This window comes from Aquarana catesbeiana, linkage group LG03, assembly GCF_042186555.1.
Source record: "Aquarana catesbeiana isolate 2022-GZ linkage group LG03, ASM4218655v1, whole genome shotgun sequence".
Classification (NCBI taxonomy): Eukaryota; Metazoa; Chordata; class Amphibia; order Anura; family Ranidae; genus Aquarana; species Aquarana catesbeiana.
The window spans coordinates 567,007,323-567,023,010 of NC_133326.1; the positions used below are offsets into that span (position 1 = coordinate 567,007,323).

The 15,688-nt window shown below is 44.4% G+C and overlaps 1 long non-coding RNA gene across 1 annotated transcript; it reads left to right on the top strand.

Annotated features, from left to right (window-relative positions):
• The first annotated feature begins 808 nt into the window (after positions 1–808).
• On the top strand, positions 809–15,476 carry LOC141132884 (uncharacterized). The gene is made up of 3 exons (XR_012242976.1): positions 809–1,164; positions 12,775–12,872; positions 13,743–15,476. It is a non-coding gene; the product is annotated as an uncharacterized lncRNA (long non-coding RNA).
• The last annotated feature ends 212 nt before the right edge of the window (positions 15,477–15,688 follow it).

Sequence of the window (15,688 nt, forward strand, 5' to 3'; positions counted from 1 at the left end):
TAACACCATCTTGTCTACACCCCATATATCCATTGGCCTCGGATCGCTGCTGGAGATGTCTCAAGGACTGGGGCACGTTATTCCACATCTGCTGGAGTTGTCCAGCCCTCCAGCCTTACTGGCATTCAGTCCAGGGACTGCTCCATCAGCTGTTTGAGGTAGATATCCCTCTCTCTCCCAAGTTTTTGTTATTGCCCCCCCCTCCCAAATTACCCAGTTTAGCCAAAAAATTGGCCACACATATATTAACGGCGGCTAGATGTCTAGTGGCCCTTCAGTGAAAACCCCCGACACTACCTGATCTTTATGCCAGAATGAAGGACGTGGAGGTTATGGAGTCCATGTCGGCTAGGCTGATTGACCGGGTAGACCGACACACGGCAACATGGGATCCTTGGCACCAACGAATAGATCCACCTTGATTCCACGAGACCCCCCCCCCCATGCTCTGTTTACCTTGAGCACTTGGAGCCCAGGAGAGACAAGACCAATTGATTGGAGCTTTTCTATATCTCTTTCCCTCTCTTTTCTCCTCTTCACTCCCCCCTTTTCCTCTTTTTCTTTTTTTTGTCTTTTTTTTTTAAATCTCTGGAAAAGCAGGCCACGCAATCATAAATTACAGAACATGCTAATGGAATGTCTGACAGAGAAGCTCTCACTGCTATTTCTCCAGCATTGTGTCCTTCTGCTCTATAGAGCTGTAACCTAGCTAACTATGCCATTAGACTTTGTGTCAATCCTGATGTATCATGGCCGCCTATACCCTCTCCAGAGTTGTTTGTTATCGCCACCTCTCTTTCCTCCCTCAACTGTGTTTTATACCTTTGTATTGAAAATGCTAAAATCTAATAAAAAATAAAAAAGAAAGAAAACAAAGAAGTCTATGTGGCAGTAATGCACATGTAGACAGGTTGAAATGCATTTAGTTTCCAGCAGCCTGCCCAGGCTGGAGAAAGGGTTAAGCGCTTTTGGCCTAGTTCCCGGGCTTCCTGATTTTGACGGGCCCATCTGTGTTATATAAAGAGGAGGACTGCTAAGATCGGCGTTAGTTGGTGAACAGCGGGAGTAGTCCTGCCCAGTAGTCCTGCTGGGAAGAAGACACTGGGAACCATGGACAGTATCCAAGTCAAGGACAATGCCTATATGGACTCTCACCTCACGGAGGTATGCCTGGGCCAATACATCATGTTAGTTAGGATTAGGGAAAGGACATTGTTCTTGCTGTATTATAATGCCACATTTCAACTGTAAAGTTATGTTAACCATTCTGAGCCTGGTTAACATAACGAAATAGCGAAACATGTAGCACTGGATGTAGCACTTTACAGAAAGTGAAAAAAAGGAATGTTAGGCTTTTCCAAAAAATAGCAGTGTCTGCATTTTTTATTTACAAACTCAAACATTTACTGTATAAACTGAAAATGCTTGAAGATTTAGCTTTCCTGTGAATCACTGAACTAATATTTAATTGTATAACCACTGTTTATGAGAACTGCTTCACATCTGTCTTGCATGGAGTCGACCAACTTCTGACACCTGTAAACAGGTATTCCAGCCCAGAATGATTGCACTACATTCCACAATTCCTCTTCATTTCTTGGCTTTACCTCAGAAACAGAATTTTTGATGTCACCCCACAAATTTTCTATTGTATTAATGTCCAGGCATTGGGCTTGCTACCCCATAACGTTAATCTTATTGATCTGGAACCAAGATGCTGCTCGCTTACTGGTGTGTTTGGGGTCGTTATCTTGTTGAAACACCCATTTCAAGAGCATTTCCTCTTCGACATAAGGCAACATGACCTCTTCAAGTATTTAGATGTATTCAAACAAATCCATGATCCCTGATATGCAATAAATAGGCCCAACATCATAGTATGAGAAACCTCCCCATATAATGATGCTTGCACCACCATGCTTCACTGTCTTCACAGTGTACTGAGGCTTAAATTCAGTGTTTGGGGGTCGTCTGACAAACTGCCTGCAGCCCCTAGACCCAAAAAGAACAATCTTGCTTTCATCAGTCCACAAAATGTTGCGCCATTTCTCTTTAGGCCAGTCAGTGTGTTCTTTGGCAAATTATAACCTCTTCAGCACGTCGTTTTTTCAATAATGGAACTTTGCCGGGGCTTCTTGCCGATAGTTTGGCTTCACATTGACATCTAATTATTACAGTACTCACAGGTCATTTTAGACCTTCTTTGATCACCCTGGAGCTGATCTTTAGCTGAGTCTTTGTATTCATCAATTCTTCGATCCATTCACATGGTAGCTTTTCATTTTCTTCACTTTCTGGTCTTGGTTGCCATTTTAAAGCATTTGAGATCAGTTTAGCCGAGAAGCCTATCAGTTTCTGCACTTTTTTATATGTTTCTTTGTATGTTTTCCCCTCTCCAATCAACTTTTTAACCACTTCAGCCCCGAAAGATTTGGCTGCTCAATGATCAGAGCATATGGCACTGCATCACTTTAAGTGACAATTGCGCAGTCATGCGACGCTCTACTCAAACAAAATTGATGTCCTTTTTTTCCCACAAATAGAGCTTTCTTTTGGTGGTATTTGATCATCCCTGCGGTTTTTATTTTTTGTGCTATAAACAAAAAAAGAGCGACAATTTTGAAAAAAAACACAATATTTTGTACTTTTTGCTATAATAATAAATATACCCAATTTTTTTTAAAAAAGCGATTTTTTTTTCTCAGTTTAGGCCGATATGTATTCTTCTAAATAATTTTGGTATAAAAAAAAAAAAAAAATCGCAATAAGCGTATATTGATTGGTTTGCGCAAAACTTATAGCGTCTACAAAATAGGGGATAGATTTATGGCATTTTTATTATTTTTTTTTTTTTACTAGTACTGGCAGTGATCTGCGATTTTTATCGTGACTGCGACATTATGGCGGACACATCGGACACTTTTGGCACATTTATGGGACGATTATACAGCGATCAGTGCTATAAAAATGCACTGATTACTGTATAAATGTCACTGGAAGGGAAGGAGTTAACACTAGGGAGCGATCAAGGGGTTAACTGTGTTCCCTGACTGTGTGTTCTAACTGTAGGGGGAGGGGACTGACTATAGGAGATGACTGATCGTGGTTCCTAGCTATTAGGAACTCACGATCTGCATCTCCTCTCAGAACAGAACAGGGATATGTGTGTTTACACGCACACGTCCCTGTTCTGCCTCTCGTACCCGCGATTGCTCGTGGCCGGCGGTCGTAGCAACCGCCGGTCACGAGCATCGGCACCCCCATGCGCGTGCTATCCCGCTTAAAGGAGCTGACATATAACTCCGATGGCTCGTGGGAACGTGCCGACCTGCCACAGTATAATGATGACGGCTGGTCGGCAAGTGGTTAATCAAAGCACGCTGTTCTTCTGAACAATGTCTGGAAGGGCCCATTTTACTTAGATTTTCAGAGCAAAATGCACTATACCCAGCATGCACAACATTTTCTGCCTTGTAAAGTATAATTTTTTTTTAGTTAAAAATAACAAACATGTTATACTTACCTGCTTTGTCCAGTGGATTTGCACAGAGCATCCTGGATCCTCCTCTTTTCGGGTCCCTCGCCGGCTCTCCTGGCCCCCTGTTGAGTGCCCCCACAGCAAGCAGCTTGCTATGGGGGCAGCCGAGCCGCAGCTCCCTGTGTCCATTCAGACACAGAGCTGTGGCCTGGCCCCACCCCCTTTCTCTCCTTATTGGCTGACATTGATTGACAGCAGCGGGAGCCAATGGCACTGCACTGTTGTCTCAGCCAATGAGGAGGGGAATCCGGGCAGCCGAGAATCCTACAACATCGCTGGATCTAGATGGACCTCAGGTAAGTATTGGGGGGGGGGGCTGTAGAGGGCTGCTGCACACTGCATAGATTGCATTAAGATAAAAAACCTTCTGCGTTTACAATCACTTTAAATAAGAGGCACATGTTCGACTTACTAGTAAATTATTTGTCATGGAGAAATATAAAATGTATACCAAAAACAGTGATTAATCTGGTTAATGATGTTGGACTGCTATTATTTTGAACACAACTCTACTTATGCCTCCTGGAGCAGGGTCCCTCCATGTTTAGCTAACTACTTAGTGACACTTTCCTTGCCTTGCCTAAGGGAACTAGTTTTGCATGAGGCATAGGCAACTATTAGTTACCCTTGACTGAGTAGCCAATCAATGCCTTTGCCATGCAAAGAATCCACCTTCAGCCCCCAGGAGTAAGCAGAAGTGTCTGTAAAGCAGTGATTAGACTTACTTGGAAGAACCTTGCAAAAGGAGATAGGCATTATTGGTTGAACTTGTGTCTTTTTCATCCTGACCAACCATGTTACTATGTAAGTGGATTGAACTGTTATTTCTTATAACAGCATCAAGGAAGAGTGGCAGATGCAAATTGAACTGTTGACTTTAAGGAGAAGTAGGGCCAAAGCTCTTTTAGCCCTACTTCTACTGCAGGTCACAGGAGTGCACTTCGTTCTGCACTACTGTGACCTGTTTTCAGCTGACAGCGGGTTAAAGCCCACTGTAAGCTGGTGTCACTCAGCCAGTCCAGACTATGGAAAGATCTGGAAAGATCCACCCAGATTCCTGGACCAGCAATTGGCTCAGCCTCTCAGCATGCCGCCAGGAGACTGAGCCAGCCACTTCCGTCCCCTCCGCAGCCCAGTGCTCCAGTCAGCCATGGAGGGGAAAAGCAGAGAGCTGGTGACTGACAAACTGAATACCAAGAACTGAGTGATCGGCTGTTTCTTTTTGATCGCTCAGTTATTGGTGTAGAGCCAGCAGGGGGATAGCGGCAACTGTGATTGGTGCTGCAGTCATCTAGGTGCATATAATTGTTTATTTGTTTGCATCCCAGAAATTCTCTTTTAAGATCTGCTTTAAGGCTGGGTTCACACTGATGCGAATTGGATGTGGGTTTCCCCCAATCCAATTCGCATGATAGTAGAGTGTGACCGACTCTCAATGGAGTGGGGTCGGAATTGTAGAAGGGTCCTGTGCGTCTTCTGGTCCGTTTCAGGCACGAATTCAGCCAAAAATTTTGGACCTGATACGGTGAACAGACACGCACCAGACCCATGCTGTGAGCCACAGCCGCAGCTAGTGTGAACCCAGCCTAAGGCTTGGTTAAAAGTATCTTACCAATATGTACATTTCTATTAAAGGGAATGCTTTACAAAATTGCATTAGCTGAAGACTGAAATGGAACAGTAATTTTTAGTGGCGTTGAAGTATAACCTGGCTTTTGTAGTAGGTGTATATTATGTTTTTTGTGACAGTGGAGTTTTTCTTTAATAATGAATATTCAAAATGCATATGCCAAATGAAAACCTAATGGAAGCACTGTACCTTGTATACATGATAAGCCATTTTACAGCTGGCCGGCATATACCAGTCTTGGTTCTTTGTTGATGTGGCAGAGTTCCTGAAGCCGTCACTCTTGCCCATCCATGGTCCCCAGTTTGGTGACAGGAGGTTGGCTCTGTGTCATTGTTGCATTGTGGCACACAGTAAATAATGAACAAACCGCTCACTCATCTCCCACCAGGAGTCTAGGGGCAGACATGAGCGAAGGCTTCAGGAACAGTGGCATTTCAACAAAGCTTTGTGTGGGCGGACAGCATATAAAGTATCCTATTATGAATAAAGGTACAGAATTATTATCTGGTAGTTCCTGTAAAATACAATTATCCTTTAAAGTGAACCTGTGGCCAGACTTTGGACATTCAAGTATTTACATATACTTAATAAGCTATAAATAAATGCAAGTCCTCACTCACCTCTGTAGCTGCAAGAATCATGGAGCAATTCACTTTAGTGAGCTGCTTACAGTATGCATTAGAAGTTGCAGCAAGTCAGACAGAACCTTATTTCCTGGCTAGAGGATGTCCAACATTATCTAATCCTTTCCTCCTCAGCCTGTGTGTCCCTGTCTCATCCCTCTTGTTCATTGGATTTCAGTTCCTTCAATTATTGAAGTTCAGTATTACACATGGACATTACCTAGGGTGGTCTGCATGCAAATACAGTTTGCCTAGGAATGCCCACCTGTCCATGGAGGAATGACATCTATCCATGGAGGCAGGATGATATGTCTGTAACTCAGCCTAAGTGAAGCCCACTGGTTGCATCAGAGCTGAGGGCCCTTGAGAGGAGTACTGAGGCAGGGTGCTGGGATATTTTCAGAAAGTAATGTACCCTGCTGGCCCCTCCCCCCATCCATGATCTACAGTGCCATTAAAAAGTATCAGCAATGGAAAGTGGATGTCCAGGGAAAACATCAAGGAAGACCCCCTCTTAGGTGGCCTATCCTTCTGGCAAAAACTCTAGCTAGCTCACTTTATAGGATCACAGTCCCCCCCCGGCACCCTTTAGTAGAACCTTGACTACCTTTGAGCTACTTTGCTCGGAACAAGAGCCAGTGCGTCATATGGTGTCGTTGGCATACCAATTGCTCATTGCTCCCCCCGAGGAGTTCAGACCCCCCTATATTTCTAAGTGGGAACGAGATTTGGGGCTTAAGCTAACCGAGAGGCAAATGGAGAGGTTGTTTTTCTTCACATATAAGACCTCCATGTGCGCTAACCACCAGGAGGCAGGGTTTAAGGTCCTAACTCAGTAGTATTACACCCCAGCAGGATACATCGGATGTTCCCTGAGAGTTCAGACCTATATTGGAGATGTGGGGAGGAACCAGGGTCTCTCCTCCACGTCTTCTGGTCATGTTGCTCCCTGACCCCCTTTTGGACTGCAGTCCACCGCATTATCCAGAAGTTTACGGACCGTGAACTGCCCAGGACACCCGCCTTCATCCTTTTACATCACCATGAAATCCCGAGCAAGATATATAAGAAATCCATTATTAGTTAAAAATGAAAAAACTGCGCTTAGGATAAGCCTACATGGTAACAAGAAAGGTTGCTGCCTCCCCTAAACAGAGCACTCGCAAGGGGTGCCCCGATACGTATTAGAAGATGATAGAGTGGGGTGATTGGCGCTACCTAGAAAACCCTAGATGCTGCTGCATAATAGGTAAAAAATCCACAAGGGATGTTTATTATATGAAATGTTACACAACTGTGCCCATAGAATCTAAGTAGGGCTATAAGATATATATTTGTTAAGAAAAACTTCCTGACAATATGAGCCGTACACAATGGTTAGGATAAAGGGGGTGTATCATATAGGCCTAGATACCCAACTTATGGCTCCAGGTAATGGAATGGTGTGCAGTGGGGGAAAAAAACTGGTATGGCAAATAGAGGCTAAGTATATAGATGAAATATACGTACAAAAAACATCAGTGCACATACATCAATATAAGCTATCACATCTATATAGGAATAAGACATCAGCCAAACAGGACCCCGCAACAGGAGTTCAGCAATCAGCACGGTGGCCCCTAGACAGTGTGGTTATCAGCAAAAAAAAACAAAAAAGCCTATAATATGCAAGTCAGGATGATGTGTGATAGTCCCATATACTATATATAGTGTAGACACTATACGGCGTGGGGGTCCCCCCAAAATCCATACCAGACCCTTATCCGAGCACGCAGCCTGGCAGGTCAGGAAAGGGGGTGGGGACGAGCGAGCGCCCCCCCTCCTGAACCGTACCAGGCTGCATGCCCTCAATATGGGGGGGTGGGTGCTTTGGGGGAGGGGGCGCCCTGCAGCCCCCCCCACCCCAAAGCACCTTGTCCCCATGTTGATACATGGTACCCCTACCCATTCACCTGGGTAAAAAAGTGTCAAAAAAAAACACACTAGACAGGTTTTTTAAAGTAATTTATTAGGCAGCTCCGGGGGTCTTCTTCCGACTTCTCCGCTCTCTCTGGCCTCTTCTCCCACCGTGTCATGTCAACATCGGAAGAAGAGAAGAGGGGAGAATACGACGGAGAAGACCGGGCCACCACTAGCAAGAGAACGGCAAAAGAGCAGAAGATAGCGGAGGAGCCCGGCAGAAGAACCGGAGAGCGGGAGAAGGACCGGACACCGGGAGAAGAGGCCAGAGAGCAGGAGAAGGACCGGACACTGAGAGAAGAGGCCGGAGAGCGGGAGAAGAGGCCGGAGAGAGCGGAGAAGTCAAACGAAGACCCCCGAAGTTGCCTAATAAATTACTTTAAAATACCTGTCTAGTGTGTTTTTTTATTGACACACCAGGCAGGCTGTATGTAAGTTCAAGCAGGAATCTCTTTTATTGGAAAATACAGGCTTTTATACACTCAAAGTGGAGGTACAGCCTCCTGCTCATATTACTCTAACAATACAGCTGTAATCTAATTAGCCTAATTAACATGAGCTAATTAACTAATCCCTTTAGACAGCCTAGATGACTCAGACATGACTGTTAGGCCAGACTGGCCGTCTTGTAGTTCAGAAAATCCAATCAACATTATCACAATCAACATAGACTCTTCTTCACACAATAGCAGAGTTAATTAACACAAATAACAATGGGGATCTAATGACTCTTAGATCCCATAGTAGACTTATTTACAATACACATTTTAGCAGACAATAGACAGACAGGTGTTGTAATTTACATCAGCACCTCCTAACAGTATCTGTCCCAGCATTATGAATCAGCCACTATTCCAATATGGCAAATCCAGGGTCCCCAGACATACAGCTCACAAAGAGCACCGTTCCCCCAAATGCAAGGGCCCTCGATCGATCGGCAAGAGGCTAGCATACAGTCCCCTCCAAAAGTCTCTTTCCCGGCTAGGTCTGTCACATTTCTCCCCTTTCGGCAGGAGACTAACACAGGAGGAGACCCCAGACGGGTTGACTCCGAAGTTAGTCAGTAGTTCCAGTCCTCTAATGCCTGTACCCACACAGTACCCCAAACAAATTGTTCCAAACAAAGCATTACTCACCCAGCCAACCTCTGCCTCTCTCAGAGAACATATCTGCCGCTGGGGAGAGGCCTGGACTGGCCCTTCTCCCTGGAGTCCTTTCTGCCGCTGGAGAGAAGACAGGGTGTCTGGGCTCACTCCGTCATGCTGTTGGGGATCTGGGCCGACTGCCCAGCATCCCTGGGGTATATAGGTGGAGACTGAAGTCCCATCCACCTTCACAGGACATCCATGCTCTGTTAGTTGAGAGCAGAGTCCAGCAGTACTCAGCCCTGTTGCCAGCCCTTCTGCTGGAAACCCCACACCATCTGCTCCGGCTAACTGTTGGGGAGGGACGACGAACACCTCCTCTCCCTTCTCCCCCTGTATCCTGATCTGCTGCTGGGAAGTGACTACCTCCTTCTCACCCTGAGCCTCCGGAACCGCCGCAGGTGTAGGGCAGAGATCTTGGACCCTCTGTCCGGTTGCCAGCACTTCAGCTGGGGAAGTTCCTTGTGACTTCACAGATACTTCTGTTGGTGCTGGGCAGAGCATAGTGAAGTTTGGCCCTAATAACAGCTCCTCTTCTGCTGGAGGCTCACCAGGTTGTTCTTCCTTAGCAGAAAAGTCTATCAAATCCCCTGTCTCTGCAACTGGTGTCTGGGGATAAAGGTTCACCATCTCCTCTCCGTGGAACCCAGAAGATGCTATCAGTGCTGGGCAGAGGTTAGCAGAGCTCTGCCCTGTTGTCAGCACTTCAGGTTTGGGGACGGCAATCTTCAGATTTTCCACTGCCGATTCTCTGGCATTCTGCTGGACAGGCACATTCCTCCATCCAAGATCATCCAATGCAGAAACAGGTTCATCAAGGTCAGTCAGCAATTGCTGCATCCGCCATAAGACCTCCCCCTCCATAGCTGCAGGTGCAGGTTGGCAAAGCACACCGTTACTCTGCCACATTGTCAACTCTTCAGCCAGGATTTCAGAGTTGTCAACTGGTATTTCATGATAGTCCCAGGCAAAGGGAGCACCACCCTGCTGCTGAGCAGAGTCTAACAGCTGTTTGTAGGCGATCTCCAACTCCCATTCCTGAACGGCCAGAAACTCCAAATCTTCCAGTGCCCAGTGCACTTCTGAGACATTCAGTCTCCGCTCTCTGTGCTCCATTATTTCCTCCAAACGCCACTCCCGATCACTTCCAAAGTCAGGGTCCCTGGACAGCCTCCAGTATAACAATCCCAGGCCATCGTAGTCAAAGCCTTCCGTGGGGCTGTCATCCGCTGTCCATGGGCACACTTGGGCTACATACCAATGGAGGGCTCTGTAGCTCTCGTCCAACCGCATTTCTGCCCGGATCAGCCTGCTTAACTCGGCTGTCCACTCCTGGTTCGGCTGTTCCCCCAAAAACAGCATTCGCACTTCATACTGCGACCAGTACCTCACATGGACGGAGGGGAAAACTTTTCCCTGGTGTCTCTGCTCACGAGCTAGCGCTTCCTTCCAGAGCGCACAGCGGATAGAATCAAACCATCCTAGCAGGACCTGCTCTGATACTGGTCCTCTGTGCTGTATCTCCTCTCGCAACCTCCTTCTGAATTCCTCATCCATGGTGGATGGTATTTCTCCTCTCCTGCTATCCTGCTACCTTGGATCCAGGTGATGGTTTGGATGTGTTCACGGCAAGGAAGCACGATCCCACCATTCCCTCCACGGCTCTCAAGTACGTCTTTCAGCGTGGCTCTCCTGCAGGCTGGTTTGGAGTGTCCCAGTAACTGGAGAGCAAATCCCACTGCTGCCACCAATGTAACGAGCCCCTTTGCTCGCTCAGTTCCACTCTCCCGACACTCCTCTGCAGCTATTGAATCAGATTGCAACGTCTGATGGTTCAGTCATCCAAGGCTCCGGGATTAGAACTACAGCTATGTGCCGTTCTAACCCAGTTGTGATAGCTCAGAACAAACACCAGGCAGGCTGTATGTAAGTTCAAGCAGGAATCTCTTTTATTGGAAAATATAGGCTTTTATACACTCAAAGTGGAGGTGCAGACCTCCTGCTCATATTACTCTAACAATACAGCTGTAACCTAATTAACCTAATTAACATGAGCTAATTAACTAATCCCTTTAGACAGTCTAGATGACTCAGACATGACTGTTAGGCCAGACTGGGCGTCTTGTAGTTCAGAAAATCCAATCAACATTATCACAATCACTCTTCTTCACACAATAGCAGAGTTAATTAACACAAATAACAATGGGGATCTAATGACTCTTAGATCCCATAGTAGACTTATTTACAATACACATTTTAGCAGACAATAGACAGACAGGTGTTGGAATTTACATCAGCATCTCCTAACAGTATCTGTCCCAGCATTATGAATCAGCCACTATTCCAATATGGCAAATCCATGGTCCCAAGACATACAGCTCACAAAGAGCACCATTCCCCCAAATGCAAGGGCCCCCGATTGATCGACAAGAGGCTAGCATACACTCCCCTCCAAAAGTCTCTTTCCTGGCTAGGTCTGTCACAAATGGGTAGGGGTACCATGTACCCCATACTCATTCACATAGGGTGGGGGGCCGTGATCTGGGGGCCCCTTTATTAAAGAGGGCTCCCGGATTCCGATAAGCCCCCCACCCACAGACCCTGACAACCAACGGCCAGGGTTGTCAGGAAGAGGCCCTTGTCCTCATCAACATGGGGACAAGGTGCTTGAGGGTGGGGGGCCGCAGGGTGCCCCCCCAAAGCACCCACCCCCCCATGTTGAGGGCATGTGGCCTGGTATGGTTCAGGAGGGGGGGCGCTCGCTTGTCCCCACCCCCTTTCCTGACTGGCCGGGCTGCGTGCTTGGATAAGGGTCTGGTATGGATTTTGGGGGGACCCCCACGCCGCTTTTTCAGCGTAGGGGGTTCCCCTTAAAATCCATACCAGACCTAAGGGCCTGGTATGCCCTTGGAGGGGAACCCATGCCGGTTTTTTTATTTAAAATTTGGCGTGGAGTTCCCCCTCATGATTTATACCAAACACAGTGCCTGGTATTGGCAGGGATCCAAGTCGGATCCCTGCACCAGTGTGATTCCGGCTCACAAGGTGTCAATCTCGCCGATAAAAGCGGCGAGATCGACACAATATCAGACAACAATATAGAAGTTGACCAAAGGTTGGTGGTAAAGAGCTGAAAAACCACGTGATTTGGTGAAAGTTGGCTGAAAAAGTCCTGCCGTGTGTATGCAATACAAATTGATGGCCAACGCCCTTTGTACAAAAATCCATGGGAAAGTTTGTACAAAGTCCTATCGTGTGTATGGGCCTTTAGAAGGAAACCTGAGTCTGCAAAAGACTTGAGACTGGGGCAGAGGTTCACCTTCCAGTAGGACAACAACCCTAAACATAGGCCAGAGCTGCAATGGAATGGTTTAGTTCAAAGCATATTTATTCGTAATGCCCTGTACACACGATAGGATTTTCCGATGGAAAATGTGTGATAGGACCTTGTTGTCGGAAATTCCGACTGTGTGTAGGCTCCATCACACATTTTCCATAGGAGTTTCCGACACACAAAGTTTGAGAGCTTGCTATAAAATTTTCCGACAACAAAATCTGTTGTCAGAAATTCCAATCGTGTGTGCACAAATCCGACACACAAAGTGCCACGCATGCTCAGAATTAATTAAGAGACGAAAGCTATTGGCTACTGCCCCGTTTATAATCCAGACGTACGTGTTTTACGTCACCACGTTCAGGACGATCGGATTTTCTGACAACTTTGTGCTACCGTGTGTATGCAAGACAAGTTTGAGCTAACATCCGTCGGAAAAAATCCATGGATTTTGTTGTCGGAATGTCCGATCAATAGCTGCTGTCAAACATTTCCCCTTACTTTGGGGAGACTTTCTCCTAATTCCTGTGATGTCACTGTTATAGAAGTCAGAAGTCAGAAGAAATCTCCGTAACAGAAGCACAGACAACAATAAAAATCTGGACAAGAAGGAGGAGTGGTAGAAAGCTGGACCCTATTGTACGTGAGTATCACAATCTGGTATTGTGGTTCTTTTTTAAAACAGTTCTCAGTTGTGCAACCCTATTTTCTGCTACAAACGTTAAATAAAAAGATGCCAGTCACCCTAACCCTTCCTTTCTGTCCAAATTATTGGATGCAGTTTGGGTTCTATGGACAACTCTGAGCACTAAGAAATATATCAATTAGTTACTGCCAATGCTATCCAGGAGTATAACATGTCAACTTTTAAATTTAAGCCCCATTTCACACTGCTGTGACTTTTATCTTGCGATTTGCGACACAAAGTCGCATGGCAAGTCAAAACACTTTCATTTCAATGGGTGTCGTCTTTTTCAACAGGTTTTACACAGTGCTTGTTAGTAAGACTGTAGCCTTCTCTCACATGATTCTGTACAATGCACCTTTTCTCTCTGGGAACTATAGAGAGTGATGCTTAGAACCCAAATACAACTTTTATTTTCTAATGGACTGCTCAAGGCCTTTAACAAATAAAGGATACAGGCAATCATTAATTATCAGACAATCACACAAGGTGAAGCCTATTGGTATTGACACTTGTGGCTGGTGCACCCCAGCTCACTGATTAGATCATCTTAGCTTTTGGATTTCCTCAATTTATTGCTAAAATTCTCAAAGTGCATCTCCAGTCAAAACTTTTGCGTCAGAATTAGAACCTCTGTTAATTTGCTTAATTCTCTCAATTTTCACATTGGGGAGGTTTCACTTAAAGTTGAACTAAAGCCACTTAGTTACAAGGCTAACAGGAGTAATATTTGCTCCTGACAAAGATCTGGATAAATTCGAAGTGTACATAGACCTACAAAAATGTATTAGAAAATTAAACATTAAGAATTTTTTTGCCTCCAAACAGGAAGGACAGACAAGAACAATCAGCACTAAGTTCAAACATTCGCAATTAAGGAACAACTTCACATTTAACCCTAAGACAAGAAATAATGAGAGTCTAGAGGTTTTCAAAAAGATGGTGGAGGAAGATATCAAGAAACTAAAGATAAAGAAATTCAGAAAAGAAAAAATATGAAATACAGTAAAGGAAATAGGGAAGAAGGAAGTGATTATCCGCCCAGCAAGCAAAGGGGAGGATTGGTGATCCTCAACAAAAGTGAATATGTGGAAGAGATGAAAAGGCTTTTAAATGTGGAAGACACTTATAAGAAATTGAAAGGCGATCCAAAAGGGGAGTATGAAAAGAAATTAAAAGCATTTGTCAAAAAAGGGAAAGAGAAAAAGATCCTATCTAAGAAGGAAGCAAGATACTTGGTTCCAGAGGCAGCTAAAACACCAATTATTTATTATGTACCCAAAATTCACAAAGACCAAAAAAGGCCTCCAGGAAGACCCATAGTAAGTGGTATAGATTACCTCTTTTCAAGACTGGGAGAATACCTGGACACGTTTTTAAAACCTTTGGTATCTGAAGGTAAATCTTATCTGAAAGACAGTAGACAATTAATCTCAAAAAGCACCATCACAACGGCACAAGAAGACTTTCTAGTCACGATCAACGTGACTTTCCTATATACTAATATTGTACAGGAAGATGGAATAAGCAGTGCAGAATGGGCATTCTGCACTGCTTATCTACAACAGGATCAAATCAATTACATTTTAGAAGGTCTAAGGATGGTTATGAGCAATAATTATTTCTGGTACAAGGGAGAGCATTATATCCAAACAAAAGGAGTGGCGATGGGGGCCAAATATGCCCCCAGTGTAGCGAACCTATTTCTTAACAGATGGGAAAAAGAACAAATATATGGCGTCAGAAAACTGTACAGACAGTACATTGACGACATAATAATAATATGGGGGGTACAGAAGAAGAGTTCAAGGAATTTCTTTGATGAAATAAATATGAAAATATCTATGGTATTCCATTCACAGGAGGATAGAGCAAACAAAGCATCGACTTTCTAGACTTACAAATATTCAAAGAAGATGGAGAGCTACATACCAAAAAGTTTTTCGAGAAAACAGACTAATGGATATATTCCAACCAACAGTTGTCATCACCCTAATGGGTAGGAAACATACCAAAAGGACAACGGATGCACATATGTCGTAACTGCAGCAACCTCCAAGATTATGAGAACCAATCTAATACACTTATTGACAGGTTTGTAGAAAAAGGGTACAAAAGAAAAAATCTTGAAACCCTAAAAGGAAAGGTCAGAACAATGGATAGAAATATCATGATAGAAGACAAAAAAGATAAGAAAAAACAGTATTATGTTTATGTTTATCTTATTCCATTTTTACTTTTAATCTCTACCTTTAATGATTTATATTTCATAAAATATTTTTCTGTTCCATATGCCTCCCTAGTCACAGCCAGACATGCTTCCTGTAGGTTTTAGGTACACAAGACATCAAATGATGGTATAATAGATGATACTATGAATTTTAAATATCAGATAGCATTGTTACACACATTTATCCAGCATTGCCTTATGCATGTGGATGGGTAACAACATTATTGGGAGGGATCTCCCCCCCCTCCACATGTATGGGCATAGTTTTGCATATGTATTTCTATATATTAATATGTGCGTTTGGGACACATAAATATAGATTTTTATTTATATTTCCTGTAATTCATCTCTCACTGATTAAGGGGTCAACATTTTAAACTGATCACTTCATTTTAAATAGCCACAGCTGTTTCTATTATTGTATCTATTATTGTTTTAGCATACGGTGTCCCCATGAGCAACTTGCATTGATTGTTGCAAAGCCAGTCCGTTCCAGGTTTTAAATATAGTTAGCTAAACAGTTCTGCCCATTGCCCATAGAAGT